This window comes from Pteropus vampyrus, unplaced genomic scaffold (genome assembly GCF_000151845.1).
Source record: "Pteropus vampyrus isolate Shadow unplaced genomic scaffold, Pvam_2.0 Scaffold43, whole genome shotgun sequence".
Taxonomy (NCBI): Eukaryota; Metazoa; Chordata; class Mammalia; order Chiroptera; family Pteropodidae; genus Pteropus; species Pteropus vampyrus.
In genome coordinates, this window is record NW_011888824.1 from 7,750,420 (window position 1) to 7,768,532 (window position 18,113).

Here is an 18,113-nt window from a genome sequence, read left to right on the forward strand (position 1 = left end):
GACTGCATCAAACTAAAAAGCTTCTGCTCAGCAAAAGAAATTGTCAACAAGGTAAAGAGACAACCATCCGAATGGGAAAATATATTTGTAAGCAATGCCTCCGATAAGAGCCTAATGTCGAAAATATACAAAGAACTCATATGGCTCAATAACAACAAAAAAACAAACGATTCAATCAAAAAATGGGCAGAGGACTTGAACAGACACTTCTCCCTAGAGGACATACAAATGGCCAAAAAATATAGGAAAAGATGCTCAACATCACTAGCTATTAGGGAAATGCAAATCAAAACCACTATGAGATACCATCTCACACCTGTTAAAATAGCTATAATCAACCGGACAAGTAATAACAAATGTTGGTGAGGATGCGGAGGAAAAGGAACCCTCATACACTGCTGGTGGGACTGCGAATTGGTACAGCCACTATGGAAAACAGTATAGAGGTTCCTTGAAAAACTAAGAATTGATCTACCAGATGATCCAGCAAATCCCTCTACTGGGTATTTACCCCAAAGACTTGGAAATCCATATCTGAAAAGATATTTGCACACCTATGTTCATAGCAGCACTATTCACAGTGGCCAGGACGTGGAAGTAACTGCAATGTCCTACGATAGATGATTGGCTAAAGAAGCTGTGGTACATATAAATAATGGAATATTACTTAGCCATAAGAAGAGATGAAATACTGACATTTGCGACAACATGGATGGACCTCGAGATAAACATGCTAAGTGAAATAAGCCAAACTGAAAAGTTGAAAATCACGTGATATCGCTTATATGTGCAATATAAACCTAAAAGCAACAAATGAACAGGACAAACAGAGACTCAGGGACGTGGACAATGGACTAGTGGTTACCAGAGGGTAGGGAGTGGGGGAGGAGGGAAGAGGTAGGCAGGGTAAAGGGGGTCAAATATAGGGGTTGGGGATGGTGAAGTGGGAAAAGAGGATCAAACATATGGTGGCAGAAGGAAACTGGACTTTGGGTGGTAATCACACCATAGAATATATAGATGTCAAATTATAATGTACACCTGAAAATTATATAATTGTATTAGGAAAAAAAAAAAGAATGCCCAATATGAGTGAATAGGCTGAGTATTTCGAGTTAGAATGTTAGAAAGGCTGTGAATGGCTGTGAATTTAGGCACCAATCAAACCTCATTTCTAATCTCAACTCTGTCACTTTCTATTAAATGACTTTGGATAGACACTCTCTTCACCAACTTACCTAGAAAATGGAGAGAGAAGACTAACACCATAGCTTGGAGAATAAATGTCTGAGCCTAGTATGTTGCTCAGAAAATAGTAGTTTCCCTTCTCTTAACATTTACAGTCATTTCCATGGAAAGAAAAATAACTACTGTCCCCTAGAAAATTTTCAAGCTTCTGTTACAATTTTTGAAAAATATATATTTAAGGCCTCTATCTTTGCCCTAATCCCATTTCTTCCTTTGGAAATCAGCTCCATGAATTATCTTTTCTGTACTTTCAGCCTCTCCCACACTGATCACTCCTTCATGGCGCCTAAAGAGAGAATTAAGGCTGTCCTTGAAACATTAAGTAAAAAGTAATTTGACCCCATATCTTGATCTCCGATTACTCACTCAACTTTTTATTCTATTTTTTCAGCTCTAATCCTAGGATGAGTACTTAACAATGGCTGACTCCTTTTCCCTATTTTCCATTTCTTACCCAATACTATCTGGCTTCCACCTCCCAATCATAAAGCCATTACTCTTCCTTTCTACTTGTCAAATAAAAAGTCCTTTCAGCCCTCTCCTACTGGGCCTTCTAATGACTATGACCTGTTGATTATGCTGCACATTATTTAAAGTTCTACTTACACTTACTGCTATGGCAACTTTCTTTCCAGATTTTCCTCTTAGGCTCCCAGTAGGACTCACTTCCCAGGATTCCTTTTTCCTTCCATTTCCCTTCTCATTCTATATGTTTGCCATAGGAGGCCTCATCATTATGTTTACTTTCTAGATGCCAATATCAACTAAATCTATGTCTGCTGAGCTTTTGATAAAACAGCCTTTTGGGTATCTTCACCTCTGGTTCATCCTTTACTCATCATTCTACCCAACACTGACTGTACTTGTTTTCTAGGGCTGTCATAACAAATTGCCACAAATCGATCACCTTAAAATAACAGGAATCTATTCTTACGCAGTTCAGGAAGCCAGCTATCCAAAATCAAGGTGTCAGCAGAGAACTGGTTCTTCTGAAGGACTCAGAAACAGAATCCATTCTGCACCCCATTCCTAGCTTCTGGTAGTGGCTGGCAAATCTTGGAATCCTTGCAGCTGCATAACTCCAGTCTCTACCTCCACTATAACATGTTTGTCTTCCTTCTATGTCTCTGTGTCTTTTTTCCTCTTCTTATAAGGACACCGGAAATATCAGGTTAAAGGCCAATTGTATTCCAGTATGACTTCATCTTAACTAATTACGACTGCAATAACCCTATTTCTATATAAGGTCATATTGTGAGGTGCCAGGAGGTACACTAATTTTGAGAAGACATTATCCAACCCAGTAAACCCACCAAACCTTGTATTTCCATCTTTGTAAATAGTGCTAGCCCTCAAACTGAAGCCAGGAATCAGAGAAGCACTCTTCATTCCTACTTCTCCCTAACTTTATAACTCAGCTATCATCAAATCTGATCAACTTTGCTTCTAATATTTCTAGACATTGAATACCCTTGTTCATCTCTAATTCTCCATCCATAATTCCTGACTCACTCTTTAGAATCTCTTGATTGGCCTACTACAATAATCTGTCCAATACCCCACCAATCCAACCTCCTTAGAGCTACTAGAGTAGGTATAGATACATACAAACAGATTCTTGGTATGTTAGAAAGATGCAGAGTTGTTTTTATTTTTTGTAACTTTAAAACTATGAAAAATTCTGCTTCTTGACAGCAATGCACACAATTATGATAGACATTCTTCTGCAGGATTGGAGGAAGTGAGAGGCAGAGCGGTTTTTGTGGAAGCCTTGGCCTTTGTCACATCTTTTGGTTTGATAGATTCTTTACAAATCTTCAGAGTGTGACAAATCTATGATATCTATGATCTAGCTTTTTATTACATTTCAATGTCTCTTTGGAAAAGGATGCCAAGAGGGGCTTATGTCGGTGTTTTGAGATTTAAAATTATACTGGCTCCAGAGGCTCCATGATAGAACTACTTATTCTCATTTTTAAAATAAACAAACATAATAAACTAATGTAATTGCATGAAACTTAAGCCATTCTTATTTACACACACACACACTGATTTTACAAATAAGTTTTTTTTTCTAGACAGCTTAACCCATCCATTAAATTAGTCTAGAAGTAAATTATTTTATAGTCATTTAAATATAAGCATGCTTGGAAAGATGGCTTAACTCTCGTCTTTCATGGTTTTATTTCTGAAACTACTGCATTGGACCTCAGTTTCCTCTTTTACTTTACCCCAACACTGAAAACCTACAGTTTACCATGCTGATTTCCACAATCCGAAATGAGGATTTTTTTTTTCATTAGCATAGTAAATCTTAGGGCTTAGCAGGAAGTAGGGACTATGAAAAAGAGATAGAGGAAGGCATTTAGCTTCATTTATCTTGTCTGTAAATGCTCCTGCTGCTGATCTCCCAAACAAGTGTCCAAGCTGTCTTGGATCCAGACTACATAAACTAAATGTATCCATTCCCTTGGCCCTCTGTCCAGTCTGCAAAATCCTGTTCTAACTGATTCAGGATTCTAGGGGAGATTACTTCTTCCTTATCAGGAATATATACAAATCCAAATTGCTTTATTCTTATTTAGACAGCTCTGAACTTCTCCAACCAAACACCCAACTCTTGGACAGCATGATATTTTAAGAATAGAAGTGACTGGAGGACACAAATCCACTCTGATTTATAAAGTCCATAGCATGCACAATTCCTGAGCAGATGCATAAAGTTGCTATTTGGCATTGAGAGTTAGAATAAAAAGTTGATCTCACTTGAGTTAAGTAGATTACCTATTTGATTTCTCAAAATCAATTATACGTCAAATAAAAAGAAAAAATAATAAAGAATACTTTTTGTTGTCTGAGTATGTTCAAATGCTTAGTCTGAAGTTCTTTTTCTGTAATGTCAGTAACCTATAATGACCTATAAAAAGTACATAGAGCATATTAATATGAAAATTTCTGAGACTAACAGGATTCCAAAGAGCATGTACTACATAAAAATTCAACATAAAAATGGTAGAAGTTTTAAAATAGGAAGACAGAAATCCTAGATTTATCCCTAGTACGAAATTTTTGTACATATAAATCATTTATTCTTGAGCTTTAGATACCTACATCTACAAATAGAATAGTTTAATTATTATTTAAAAGAATTAGTTTCATAACTATTAAAGAAGTTTATTTTAATCATAGGATTTATAGTACATTTTTTTTTATATTCAGGAGGTAATAATTTTTTTCTAACTCAGTTAAAATTTTCTGTTGAAAGAATGGAAAACCACTGCATTTACCGTCAAGCCATTCAGGTCAACATTTTAAAATACAGTTTTCAAATTACTTTCTCATTTTCAATGGACATCGAATGAAATTTAGTCTTAAATAAGCATAATTTACTCTCATTTAGAATTAAAAAAAGACAATAGGGGGAGAAGTAAATAGGCAGAGCACAGAGAATTTTTAGAACAGTGAAAATACTCTGTATGATATTATAATGATGAAAACATGTTATTATATATTTGTTCAAACCCAGAGACTATACAACAACAAGAGTGAACCGTAAGGTACACTATTCATTGTAGGTTCATTCTTCGTAACAAATGCACCACTCTGGTGAGTGATATTGATAGTGGGGGAAGCTATGCATGTGTTATATGGAGTTATATGGACATCTGTATCTTCATTTTGGTTTTGCTATGAATCTAAAACTACTTCTGCAAATATTATATTTTTTAAAAAATTGCTGATTTAAGTTCTAAACTTGAAAGTAAGCAAAGTGTTTCCTCTCCCAAACTTCTCTTTACATATATATCAAATCATATATGATCCAGTATGAAACATTTATTTCTCCAGAATTTTCTATATTTTGTAAGTATATAACTTCTACATAAAAATCATTCTATAACGCTTTTAAAAAGTTACACAAGTTTACCATTACAACCCAAGAACTCTACTGTTAAATATCTACCCAAGAAAAATGAAAACACATGTAATCACAAAGACTTGCATGTGAATATTCTTAGTGCCATGATTCATAATAGCCTCAAATTAAAAACAATCCAAATGTCCATCTACTGGTGAACATATAAACAAAACGTGGTATATCCATGAAAGGGAAAACTATTCAGTAATAAAGAGGAATGAAGTACTGATACATGTTACAACATGGATGAATCTCAAAAACATGTTAAGAGAAAAATTAATAAATAAAAGAACACATATTTTATAATTCCATTATATGCAATGTTCAGAAAAGGCAAATCTGTAGAGACTGAAAGTAGATTAGTGGTTGCCTGAAGTTGGGAGTGAGAACAGAGATTAACTGAAAATGAGCATGAGAGATCTTTATTAGAGTGAGGAAAATGTTCTACAATTGAATTATGATAATGGTTTCACAATATAAAATTTCTTTAAAAATCATCGAAAGAGGTAATTTCTAAAAATCTTAATTTCTGATTTAATATTGACTAACAAGGAAAAATTATTCTTTCATAAAATGAAATTTGACACATTTTTAAATATTATGCATAATGTATTCCATTAGCCTTTGATATTTTGTTGAAGAAAGTTGTGGTTAAAAGTCAATTACCGAAAACTTTTTGTAAAAAAAAAAAATTTTTTTCTGAAGTACACTTTGCTTCAAAATCGAATCATTTGATTTTCCAGAACATCTTTTTAGAAAATGAACTCTTGTGAGATAGTGTCAGTAGAGGAGTGTTGACCAGCAGGGGAAACACTATCAGGAAACAAAAGACGGTTTTCAAAATGCTGGTCTAACCAAACCTGATCCAGAACCTACCACATTACAGTACTTCCTATGAGCCTTTTGACCATTAGAGCTCATTTTAATAATCCAAATTCTGAGCTTTCTCAATATTAATTCCCAGAATAATTTTTTAATGTGTAGCGATGTCAATAAGAAGAGAGACATCTTGTGAAGAGACAAAGTGGACAGATGGATTTCGAATCTATATGTACACAAAGAGAAATGCAAGATTCAAAGTAATTCTAATACAAACTTTTTCAGTATCTAAACCTTTAATATGAGTGTTTTAGTTTTTGTTTGTTTTTTTTTCTCTCTCTAGGTGTATATTTAAGTGGTCTACAGCCTTGAATCTCCACTTTCCAGTCCTGCACAGACTCTGACTAAATAACACCACCTGCAGTTTTGGGGTTTGTTTATTTTTTTTTAAAGTGTTCCCCGTGTGCCCCACTCAAGCCAAACGCTTTCCCGAAAGAACCGAGTCTGGCTGCACTCCCTAGGATGAGCTCTAAGATAGGACTAGCGGGTCCTTCCCACCCTTACTCATCAGGGACTTGCCAGCCCTAGCTGTGGCAGCTGGTAAAAGATTCATCCGCCCTTCACCACCCCCAAGTCATTTTCAGGAGCTTCCTCAAGGGGTTACAGCAGCAGCAACAGTCAGGACGCACGCCCTCCAACCGCTAAGCCCCTGCGACTACATTATATTCGGATCTCCCTCTGGCGCTGCCTGGGGTCTAGGGGCCAGCAAAATTCAATAGCTGACAGGGACCCTTGGGATCGCCCGTTCTAATCATCCCTAGATTTTATTAAAGACTGGACGGAGACTTGTGAGGCGAGGTCATCTGCTAAAGGCACGCAGCTTGAGGCTGACAGAGCCTGTGAGAACTCAGGTCTCTGTTGATCTAGTGGCCGCGAGCGGGTGCGTGGGACTCGGAAAGCCAGCCCGAGGAAAACGACGTGGCATACCCTGCGTGAGAGGCGAAGGGCTCAGCCTCCTTACGACAGGAGGTCACCAATGTCCAACTCTCAGGTAGAGTGGGCAAAAAGCAGATGACCAGCCCTCTCTAGTTAGGCCTGCTGATCTGGCGCCCCTTTTCACTCTAAAGGGACACTAGTTTCCGTACGAACGATGTGGTCACCCTAGCAAAACGGGAATCTGTTTGGAATTCCTCTGACTGCTTGTGCAGACAGGGCGGAAAATGGGGAAAGTTGCACTTACCAGTTTCTCTGGCTCAGTCCTTTCTCTCCATCCTCGCACCAGCGTCGCCCACTCCCGCTGCCCCTCCACCAGGTACGTACTAGCCGCGCGCAGGGCTGCCCGCGTGCCTTGTCCAGGTGTCCCTTTGCTCTCGAGCTCGCCCGGCCTTTCTGTGGCCCGGAGCTGCGACACGGGCTCTAGCTCGCTGCCGCCTCTACAGTCCAGGGAGGTGCGGCCGCGTCTGAGCTGTCGGACTGAGGTGCAGTCAGGCAGTAGCAGCAATTTCGGGGGCGGAGGGAGCGGCCACTGGGACCCGCCCCCGAGCACCGAGAGCGGTTCCCCCTGCGGCGTCCCACAGCTCCGGCCCCGCAGCCCCCGCCCCGCGGAGCATTTGCGGCAAGCGCGACGGTCACTCTTCCCTGTTGACGCCTCTGTCAGGACTCGTTTTCCTGCGTGCGCATTAACAACTTATTATCCGTGTTCATCGCAGAACCCGCGTCCTACCCGCCTGCCACTCTCAGTTCCCCAGGGTGACTGACCATGTTCTGTTAAGATTTTGACGTAACTGGGAATTTCGCTTCTCTCGCTCATCCCGGGCGCTGCAACTTGTCAGTCCGACCCATGTGTGCGCGCCTCGAGATTTTGCTCTCCAAGTATCATAAGGTTGCTTTTTTTTTTTTTTTTTTGTCTAATCGTGGCTGTTTGGAGGAGGTAAGGGTATACATAGTTTTCTTATTTGCACCCAGAATCTGGGTCTTCGCGTTTATTAACTGATGGTTTTCATAGATTGGGAGTCAACACGCAATGCTCACGACTTTTGGGCAAAGCAAAGCAGAAAACAATGCATAACAAGTTTCACTTTCAGGTTCTCACTAAGGAAAATGAAGTCCTTACTATTAAGATCTCATTGTGTCCTTTAAAAGCTATATTAAATGGATGACATACCGCTGCAAAAATTAAGGTGCTTTTCTCTGATTCCCGAGAAGGTGGTTCGCCCTCACCGAATTCCTGAGATCTCTGGTTTCCTGAGTCATTAGTAGTGTTCAAAATCTTAACAGCAATATGCCCATTGATGCTATGCTTTGGCTTTCTACTCAGGGACTGTGATACCTACTTCACTACTGACTCCTTCTGAATTCTTCTTTAGGGAAAGGGTATGTCAGATATGAAAATATAATTAGCAAATATTTTATACAAAATATCTACTAATGGTGCTTCAATCATACTCTACATAATTTAATATTCCTACTCCCACAATATAGTAATAAGCATCTCTATTTTCACATAATGAAGTGAAGCCCAGCAAGGTTGGATAATTTGAATAAGGTTGAAATAGCTAGGAAGATTGCAATTCAGTTTTTGCACTTAGGTCTTTCTTCCTTTAAGGTTGATTGGAATTTTTTACTTAAAACTCTATTAATAAAGCTTATGATTTTTCTAAATGCCAACTAGTATATTTTATTTTCTAAAAACATAGTTACTTTTGTGGTCATACAGATATTAATTAAAGATACTGAGTGTTATTTATATTTTTAGTGTAACTTCAAAATTTATTTGGAATTATCAAAAATATTTCTAAGGCCTATTATCATTTTATTATACAATAACATACAATATTATTATCTAAGGCAAATTATTCTAACGCATATTTATTTTAGAGAGCCTATGGTAGAGAGTGATGCTAAAATGTTTGGATTTATGAGTTATGCAGCCATGACTGGATTTTTATGATTCTGCAACAGTATTCTTATGCTCTCAAAATTTGTTTTGTAAAATCTGTATTTTGGGGTAAATTTGATAAATCATTAGCTTTCACTGAAACGCTTTTAAGTTATATATTTGAAATCATCAGAACCACTCAATTATATGCTTCATGAAGGCTTTGTGTTCAGTACCTAGAATAGTACCTACACAAAATAGGTGCTTAATAAGCAGTTTTTAAATGAATAAATATAACCTCATTTCCTTCAATTAAGACAAAATGATGACTTAAGAAAACACTATTTATAGAATGCTTTTGTCTATTTATAGTAGATTGAAGATTCTTTATTGTCTTTCCTTTCTGCTAGAGAAGTAAAGGAGATGATACAATCAGGTAAGCAACCTAAGAGTTTGCTGTAGAGAGCTGACCATAAGTCCGAAGAAGCACTTTGAGCACACAGGTGGGGTTTTGTATAACTTTGGGATTTTGCTGAGTGATTTGATGGAAAGACAAGGAGAAAGGTTGGCAGCCATTTTTAGGAGAGTGGTTGAAGGACAGGGCTATGAGGTTAATTTAAGATTACATAGGAAAATAATGAAGACATAAAAGGGGAGAGAAAAGTTAACTATACATCTTGATCAAATGAGAGAGAGAAATCAGAAGTCGCAGTCAATGTGGTATAGCTTTCTTGAAAGTTTTAGTAGTAAAATGATGGCATGGTTTATGGAAGACCTGTGGGTGGGATTGGCTAACACAGAATGAAGATCAAGAAATTGAAGACTAAGGCACTGAAAGTGCTTTTCACATGGATGTATAAGCCACCAACAGTAATGACGTGGATAGAGAAGGGTGATGGGTCAGATACCAAAAACTTCCATGAAAGTGGTGGAATAACCTGGAATCAAGTAGATGACTGTGCAGAGTTGGGATAGAAGGAACATATCCAGGGAGCAAGAGCCTAAATGGATCAAGGACTGATCTAAGAGGTGGTACACAGTTCAGAAGCAATACCTGGGAGCTACAAGGATGCCAATACTGCCTCCTCTGGTCCTAGGGCGTGAGATAACGAACCTTCTACATTGAGAGAGAGAGACCTAGGGGAAACTGTTCTCAGGAAAAAGCTGATTTTCACCTAAAGCAAGAAAATAGAAGATGCATAGTGTGACTGAATTATAAAGGTAGTGGAGTTTTTCATATTGAGCAAGGATTCTGCAATGTCAGTGTGGATAAATTTTGGAGGCAAGCCAACATCATGGGTGTGTGACCTGTGCCTTAGCACAGAGCTCTACTTTTAAAAAAGGCCTTGTGCTTGGCTTAATGCTCTTCTGTCCGTTCCTGGAAATTTTTAATAATATTAAACAAGCAACTCCACATTCTAATCTTGCATTGGGCCCCACAAATTATGTAGCCAATTCTGTTGGAGGAAGTGGAGAAATGGGAGCTTGGTTGAAGCAGAAGTAATACAAATGCACTGGGGATTAAAGTATGAGAGACTAAATGCAGGAGATTGTGTTTTTGTGTGAGACCAAGAATAGTGGGAGGAGTGTGACTGCAAGGTTTCAAATGACATCTGGTTTTGCACTCTTCCAGGCCGGGCTAGCTGAGACCTGGTCAGGAAAGGTAAGTAAGCAGCAGTCACCATCAGCCTACTCCATGTTTCTGTAAGCTAGTATATTCGTTTTCCTAAGGTTGCCATTAACAAATCACCACAAACTTAGTGACTTGGACCAGCAGAATTTTATTTTCTCACAGTTCTGGAAACCTGAAGTTCAAACTCAAGGTGTTGGCAGGGCAGGGCTCGCTCGCGTGCGCTCGCTCTCTCTCTCTCTCTCTCTTTCTCTCTCTCAAGGTTATAGGTGAGAATCCTATTTTGCTTCTCTAGCTTTTGATGCCTGTAAGTAATCATTTGTATTCCTTGGCTTGTACACTTGTACTTGTATAACTCCAATCTCTACCTTCACTTTCATATATTCTTTGTTTTTCCTCTATCTATATTCTCCTCTTCTTATAAGGGCACTTACTGAACTTAGGGTCCACCCCGTTAATCCATGATGATCTCATCTGGATCTCCTGATCTCAATTACATCTTCAAAGACCCTTTTTTCAAGTAAGGAGGTCACATTCACAGGTACCATGGTTAGAATTTGAACATATCATTTTGGAGACCAGCATTCAGTCTACTATGGTGAGCTTAGGTGAAGCCACAGGAGTAGCCAAGCCGGACGACAGGGGCAGCTGATAGCTTTTCAGGCCTATTTGTCAAAACAAAATATCTATAAAAATACGAAGTTTATCAATGTTTCTAAAGCTTTCCAACTGTGAAATTTAATATGAAATTCAGAAGATTAGAACTGCCCCGAGAGACTTTACATCCCTAGGAGTGACAATCTGCCCTTGGGGACAAAAAGCCCTGGGGAAAGTCATGTACTTGGGGAAAATGCCAAGTCTGGTTACAGAGAACTGTAACCACCCTCTATTCCAGAGAACATGTGTGGTTCCTTGGTGCTAAAGGTGAATCTACGGGATGCCCATATTTCATCCCTCCCTAAAATATGGAATTTAAAGGGCCGGAGGAGTGACCTTGTGAATCTGCGGCAGAAGCTAAGCTAATGTCCCAAGCCACGCTTTATAGAGCAGTGGTCCCCAACCTTTCTGGTACTAGGGACCGGTGCTCCTATGAGACTCTAATGCCTGATGATCTGAGGTAGAGCTGAAGTGGTGATGCTAGCACTGGGGAGCAGCTACAAATACAGATGATGCTTCACCCGCTTGCCGGTCACTCATCTCCTGCTTTGCGGTTCAGTTCCTAACAAGCCACACATCGGTACTGGTCTGCGACCCAAAGGTTGGGGACCCCTGTTATAGAGAATAATCTTAAAATCCCTTAGAAAGAAGAGAAGGAAATGTCGAAGCTGATTCTAAGTATGCTACTCCACTCTCTTCTAGCTGATAAGCACTCTGAGAAATGGTTTAGTAGTCACCAGAGTCAAATGATCTTCTTAAAAATCATCACACTCTGATTCTTTCCACCTTCTGCTTACAATAGAACGGGAGCCATAAAATCCATCAGAGGTTCTATAGCTGTTTTCTGGGTGATGACTGTGAAGGGATCCCGAAATGTGGCAGTGGGGCAGCAGCATAAATGGGCCGAAGTTTACGGCAGATTAGAGGAGCATCCATCCATCTTTAGGTGGCCTTGAAGGAAGTTGCCCTGAGACTAAACTTGGATGATATAGCAGCCTATGGCAGAAGAGAGTGGAGCCTGAGCTGCCCAGCAGTGATCCTGTCCCTGCTATGTAGCAGAAACAATGCCACAGATCCCCATCCACCAAAGGAGAGACTGGGCAATGAAAAGGCTGATGCACAACTTGCTTTCAGAAAATCAGAGGCTGTAGAATGAGAGGCAGAGGGAATAAGAAGGGACTGCTTTCCTTTTCGTACGTAAAGTAGAAAAGAAATTTCCTAACAAAGTATTTCAAATGATCATTATACTCATATGTCTCTCCTGTTCCTGGTCAGTGGGGCATTCATTGTTTTGCAGAGTAGTAGCATAAATGAAAAGAACACTGAAAGCAGGAAATGTTGAGTTCTAATCTCAAGTGGCAATGCCACTAATGGTATGTAATCTTAGTAGTCAGTTTTCTCTGAAGGGAAGGTATAAGACTAAAGGATTGTCCTACTCTACAATTCCATGAATTGACTTTATTATTAACTCCAAACTCCTCAGCCTAACATTTAGAACACTTTACCCATCCATCTCCATCTTGCTTCAATTCTTATCATTTCCCAACAAAAATCCTGTTTCCTGGATAAGCTGATCAACTTGCCACTTCACCTGACTCCCTTATTCCAACATTCATAATTGGTACAGGGGGTATGCTTATTTTTACTACCTCCTACTCTTAAGCAATGTCACTTAATTTCATCAAATTCCTGTTCACAAATAACCTATTTTATTGAAGGCCTACTGATGAATTTTTTCCATCTACGATTAATTCATTTAAACATACGCCAAGGTGCTATCCAAATTTTATAGCCTTTCTTTCATGTGTTTGAGGAATATAGCAATTTTAAATTAAAAGGAAAATATTATTCTCTTAAGTTTTTGGCATGCCCTTAAAACCCTTTATATGTATTAAGTCTCCTAATTATACTGCAACTTTCTTAGTATGAAGTTCTTATATTTTATAATAGTATTTTCTAACTTCTTCCAGTGAATGGGAAAACTCTGAATGTTTTAGGACCAATAAAAAAAATTACTAAGCATCTAGCCATCCACTGGTACAGCATCAACAAAGTGTTTGGCCCAGAATAGGCATATAATAAATATTTTTGCATAAACATATAAGTAAATTAATCCTCACTCCTCTATTCAACCATATAGATAGATAGATAGATAGATAGATAGATAGGTAGATAGATAGATAGATAGATAGATAGATAGATAGATAGATAGATAGATACACACACACACACGAAACCACCAACCATTCTCTCTTCTCTGCTCAATATGATGACTTTAACACATGGCAAAAACATCAAAAGAAATTTAAGAAATCTAAAACTTAACAAAGATATCTTTGTGATTGATCAATATGTAGTAATTTACTTGCCTAAATAAGCTTTATTTTTAACAATATATAAGAAATAATTTAAAATATTTTGGTATATTTTCATATGAATTGCTTCTGTGTACAGATTCATAAAATCAGAAATGAGAGCTTGAAGATTAGATGATCAACATAATTAAAACATTAACTCATAACTTCTAAAACAGGAGATCTTGGGGTCTCTAGAATTTTATTTTATATTAAGAAATGTACATTTTAGCAGAACTCCAGTAACATTTTTATGATATTTATTATAGTAGATATTATTTATGAAGCTTCTAAATTACTCAATCAGATAAATATAATGAATACTAAATTATCTTATAAAATGAATTGAACCTTTTTTGATTTGGGCAAACTCTAATTTAACATAACTCAAGCATCACTAATGGAACTTAGAGTGGGTGGAGTCTTCTAAAAAGAGAAGCTTCTGAGATGTTCCTGGGGCATTGGACTTGAAGACTAGCCTCTTAAAAATTTCCTTGGGAACTGAAAATTTAAACTTAACCCATTGAGACACTATTTTTTAAATTTTCCTTACACTGTACATGAGTTAGAAAATTAAAGTATCTTAATGGTTGAAATATAATCTTTAGCATTAACATTTCTCTGGGTTTCCCGGATTAGATGCATCTTATTCATGATTCTCCTTATGAGTTGCAGCCCTAGACAAAATTTGAAAATAAGTATAGCCTGACCCCTTTTCATATTTTTTTGTCTTCTCCTGCCCAACCATTTGAGGTTCTCCTATGAGTCTTGAGGTTTATAAACATGCTGACCCTCTTAATAGCTTCTTGTGCAATGCTCTTTGGGGTCAGAAGTGGGGGAGTGGAGCAAAGTAATTGACATTGCAGATGGGAACTTTAGGGAGAGAATAATGTCTGAGAACAAACGCTTTTTTAAGATTAGAGTTTAAACACTACTTTGACACCTAGAAGGGGGCATCTTTCTTTACAAATCAGACCTGAGCATTACCAATGAATATATATGCATAAGATAAATCTTCCCAACCTTGTATTGAAAAAGAAAGGAAGGGAGAGGTTTGGAAGGAAAGAAAAATGGGGGTGGGGACTGAAGATTTGTCAGACAAGGCTCATGCTTTCCTGACTGATTCCAAAGTGTTTAATGAAGATTTATTTTTTTAATAAGGAGGACTTGGATACAGTATTCTTAGTTGACAGGTTTTTTCCCCCCAATACTTTAAAAAAGTTGCTGTACTTTATCCTATGTACAAAACATCTTTTATTCTGTTTTTAAGATTTTTTCTTTACTGATGATTTTAAGTGATTTTATTATATGTCTTTGGGTAGTTTTCTTTATGTTTCATGCACTTAGGTCCATTGCACTTCTTGGGTTGGAAATATTTCAGTCATTTCTTCAAAGAAGTTTTCTGCCCCCATGCCTTGAGGATTCCAATTAACACATATGCTTAAGCTGCTTAAAGATGTCCCACAGATCAGTGATGCTCACTCTGTTCATCTATTTTTGGTCTTTTTGTCTCTGTGTTTTATTTTGAATAGTTCTATTGCTATGTCTTCAAGCTCACCGATTTGTTTTACATTAGAGTGTTTAACCTACTTTTAATTCTATACAGTGTCCATTTCATCTCAGGTATTGTATTTTTCATCTCTAGAAGTTTGATCTGGTCTTTTTACATATCTTCCATTACTCTCTACTTAACGTGCTCAGTCTTTCCTCTACCTTCATGAGCATATGCGATATAACTACAATAACTTTTACAACATCTAAATTACCTGCTAATTCTATTGTCTGTCAATTTTGGATTGTTTCTATCGATTGCTTTTTCTCTTCACTGCAGGTCATATTTCCCTGCTTCTTTATATTACTGGTAGTTTTGGTTGGATGCCAGACATTATAATGTTGCCTTGTTGGGTGGGTGATGGATATTCTTGTGTTCCTATTAGTATTCTTGAATTTTGTTCTAGATCACAGTTAAGTTATTTGGAAAAAGTATATCCTTTTGAAGCTTTCCATGAAGTTTTATGAGGCAGGATTAGAGAGAAGTCATTAGTCTAGGGCTTATTTTGCTCTACTCCTGCAGTAATAACTTTTAGAGTACTCCGACTAATGTATATCTTGAATTAAGCCTAAAATTCCACATGTGGCAACATGAATGACTCTCAGCTATGTGTGAGCTTTGGTGATTAGTCTTTGTGCTCCTTTAGGTGGTTCTTGTTTTCTAACATGAATAAACTGATTTGTACCCAATGGAAGACTTGAAGGGATCTTCTGGAGCTTTCTTAGTGAAGTTCTCTCTGCACAGGGACTCTGCCTACAACCTCTAGGTCCTCTGCCTCACTAGATGACCAGTTCCATCTTTTTCAACTCTGAGAAGTGGCCAAACTTAGCTTGGGTTCCCTCTCCCTGCATTATTACTTGGAACCGCTCGTCAGACACTGAGTTAAGGCAACCGTAGTGCTTCCCTCATTTGCTTCCTCTTTCTCAGGGATTACTATCCTGTGCTGCCTAATATTCAGTATCTGAAAAACATTGTTGCATGTATTTTGTCTGCTTTAATAGATGTTTCAGGAAGGAGGTCCCTATTTCCCCATCTTGACTAGAAGTAGAGTTTATTTACTTTGTAATTTGTTTTTGCTTTTTGGTTTTGTTTTGTTTTTCATAGAAATCTTTTCCCACAAAACGCTTAGTAATAGTTCACTGCATGCAATGGATTTTTGTTTTGAATTGAATGGAATGAATCATAAAGAAAAAAAGGGGAAATTCTGTTCACTTACATTTCGCTCAGAGGAAAGTTTATCTGGAGAACTTACTGGAGAACACAATTCCAAGATAACTAGTCCTATTCTCAGTTGTGATCCTGAGAACTTCTGTGGCCTTAATTTTTTGTGCCTAAGTTTTCATATAAAATGGTAGTGGGTGTTGACCTTCTTGGATTTTTACATTAGATTCAAACAAGAACAGTCTTAACTAGGATTAAACTGAAATTCTATCCATGTTACCTTTGAAGTATTTGACAATTGTGAATGTTATCTGTTTATAAATTATTCATTATTAATAAGCGAGCTAATTCCAAGTCTTGCTCTGGAAATCATCTAATAAAGTCACCATTAATAGCAACATTGAAGCTACATCTCAGGGAAGGGGACAAATAAAAATTATTTCTCAGTTCAATGATGATAATCTCAGTTTTTATATTAACTAAATGACTTAATTAATAAATCTCACCCTTTTTACCCACAAAACATTTCTATGATAGTTATATATAAACAGCTTATGCAAATTTATGTTCTATTTCAAAAGAAAGAGCATATAAACTTGCTGCATCCAACTCTTTTCCCACTCTGTCTTCTGGTTCACATCAAGCCATCTGGGGCATCCAAAATAAAGAAAATTAAATAGCACAGATACATGAAATAATTCTGTCTTTACCCCCAAACCCTTGTGCACATATCTATAGAAGCAGTTGGCTTGATGTGTTAGAATGTTTCGTTCCAGTCCAGTAAACAAATCCTCTAAGTAAAGGGACAATTTATGGCTGAAAATATTATCTAGGCACCACACACCTTTACCATCAGTACTTTAGTCTGTGAAAATTCATGAGAGAAGGTGACCGCAAAACGTTACTAGATGTCAAAACAAAAAATATTAACCTTACCTGACCCTAAGCATCAAGAGTTTTGTAGATCACTGTTATGTGAGATCAGTAGAATTCGTACTATCAGGGAGCTTGTTAGAAACGTAACAGCTCAGGCCCCACACCAACTGAGTCACAATGTGCATTTAACAAGGTCTTTGAATAATTTGTATACATGTTAAAGTTTGAGAAGCACTGCTGTACAGCACCTTGAGTCTTTAACTCAGTGATTAAACTCAATGTTTTACTCTAAACTGTTTTTTTCTTACTCTAAAAAAGGCCATGCCTCTGGTCATTGAACAATAACCCTAGTGTGGAAGTGAATCTGACTTTTCTAATGACAAATACAGCTTTTTTTCTGAAAATATCCTAGACCTTTTGATCCTGAAGTATCTAACACTGTACATGACTATACAATACTAAAAATGTACTCCTTCGTGATTCTGTAAATGATTAGAATTTTCCAGAATTTACTCAAGCCCCTAATTTAAAATAAAATTTTCATTGTTTTGATGGAAACATTAGATATAGTTGTTAAAAATCCCTGTCATAAAAATAGAAATTTATATCAAGACGGAATGCTAGAGGTTATTTAGTCCTGTTTTATACCACCTCTTATTACATTTAAAGGAAAGTAATTTGCAATAAAAGATTTATTATATATGCTTTATATAACATACCCTGCCAGCTTCCAAAAGGAATTTATTATTACAAATGATCACTATATAAAATAAGACTGTCAAATTAGATTTTAGAAAGTATAAAAGGAATGAAATAAATATATCAACCACCTGACCCATGTTTACTGGGTTGAAACATTAAATTTGGTTCTTCACTTCCTGGAAATTAAGGCAAAAAAAAAAAGAAACAAAACTGACTGTATAGCTAGTTAGTATTTGCAATCCCATGTATAGAATCCATCCGAGTATAATACCATATTGTTCATTCGCTTTTTAAAACATTCTATACAGATCAATTTTTGA

The 18,113-nt window shown here is 37.3% G+C and overlaps 1 protein-coding gene across 1 annotated transcript in view; it reads right to left on the reverse strand.

Moving 5' to 3' along the window:
* Positions 1-7,423, reverse strand: part of PKIB (cAMP-dependent protein kinase inhibitor beta) — a 103,426-nt gene extending 96,003 nt beyond the window's left edge. Inside the window, exon 1 of the mRNA XM_011358764.2 lies at positions 7,224-7,423. The gene's annotated coding sequence lies outside the window, so the exon portion shown is untranslated. The remainder of the gene's footprint in view (positions 1-7,223) is intronic.
* Between the last annotated feature and the right edge of the window lie 10,690 nt (positions 7,424-18,113).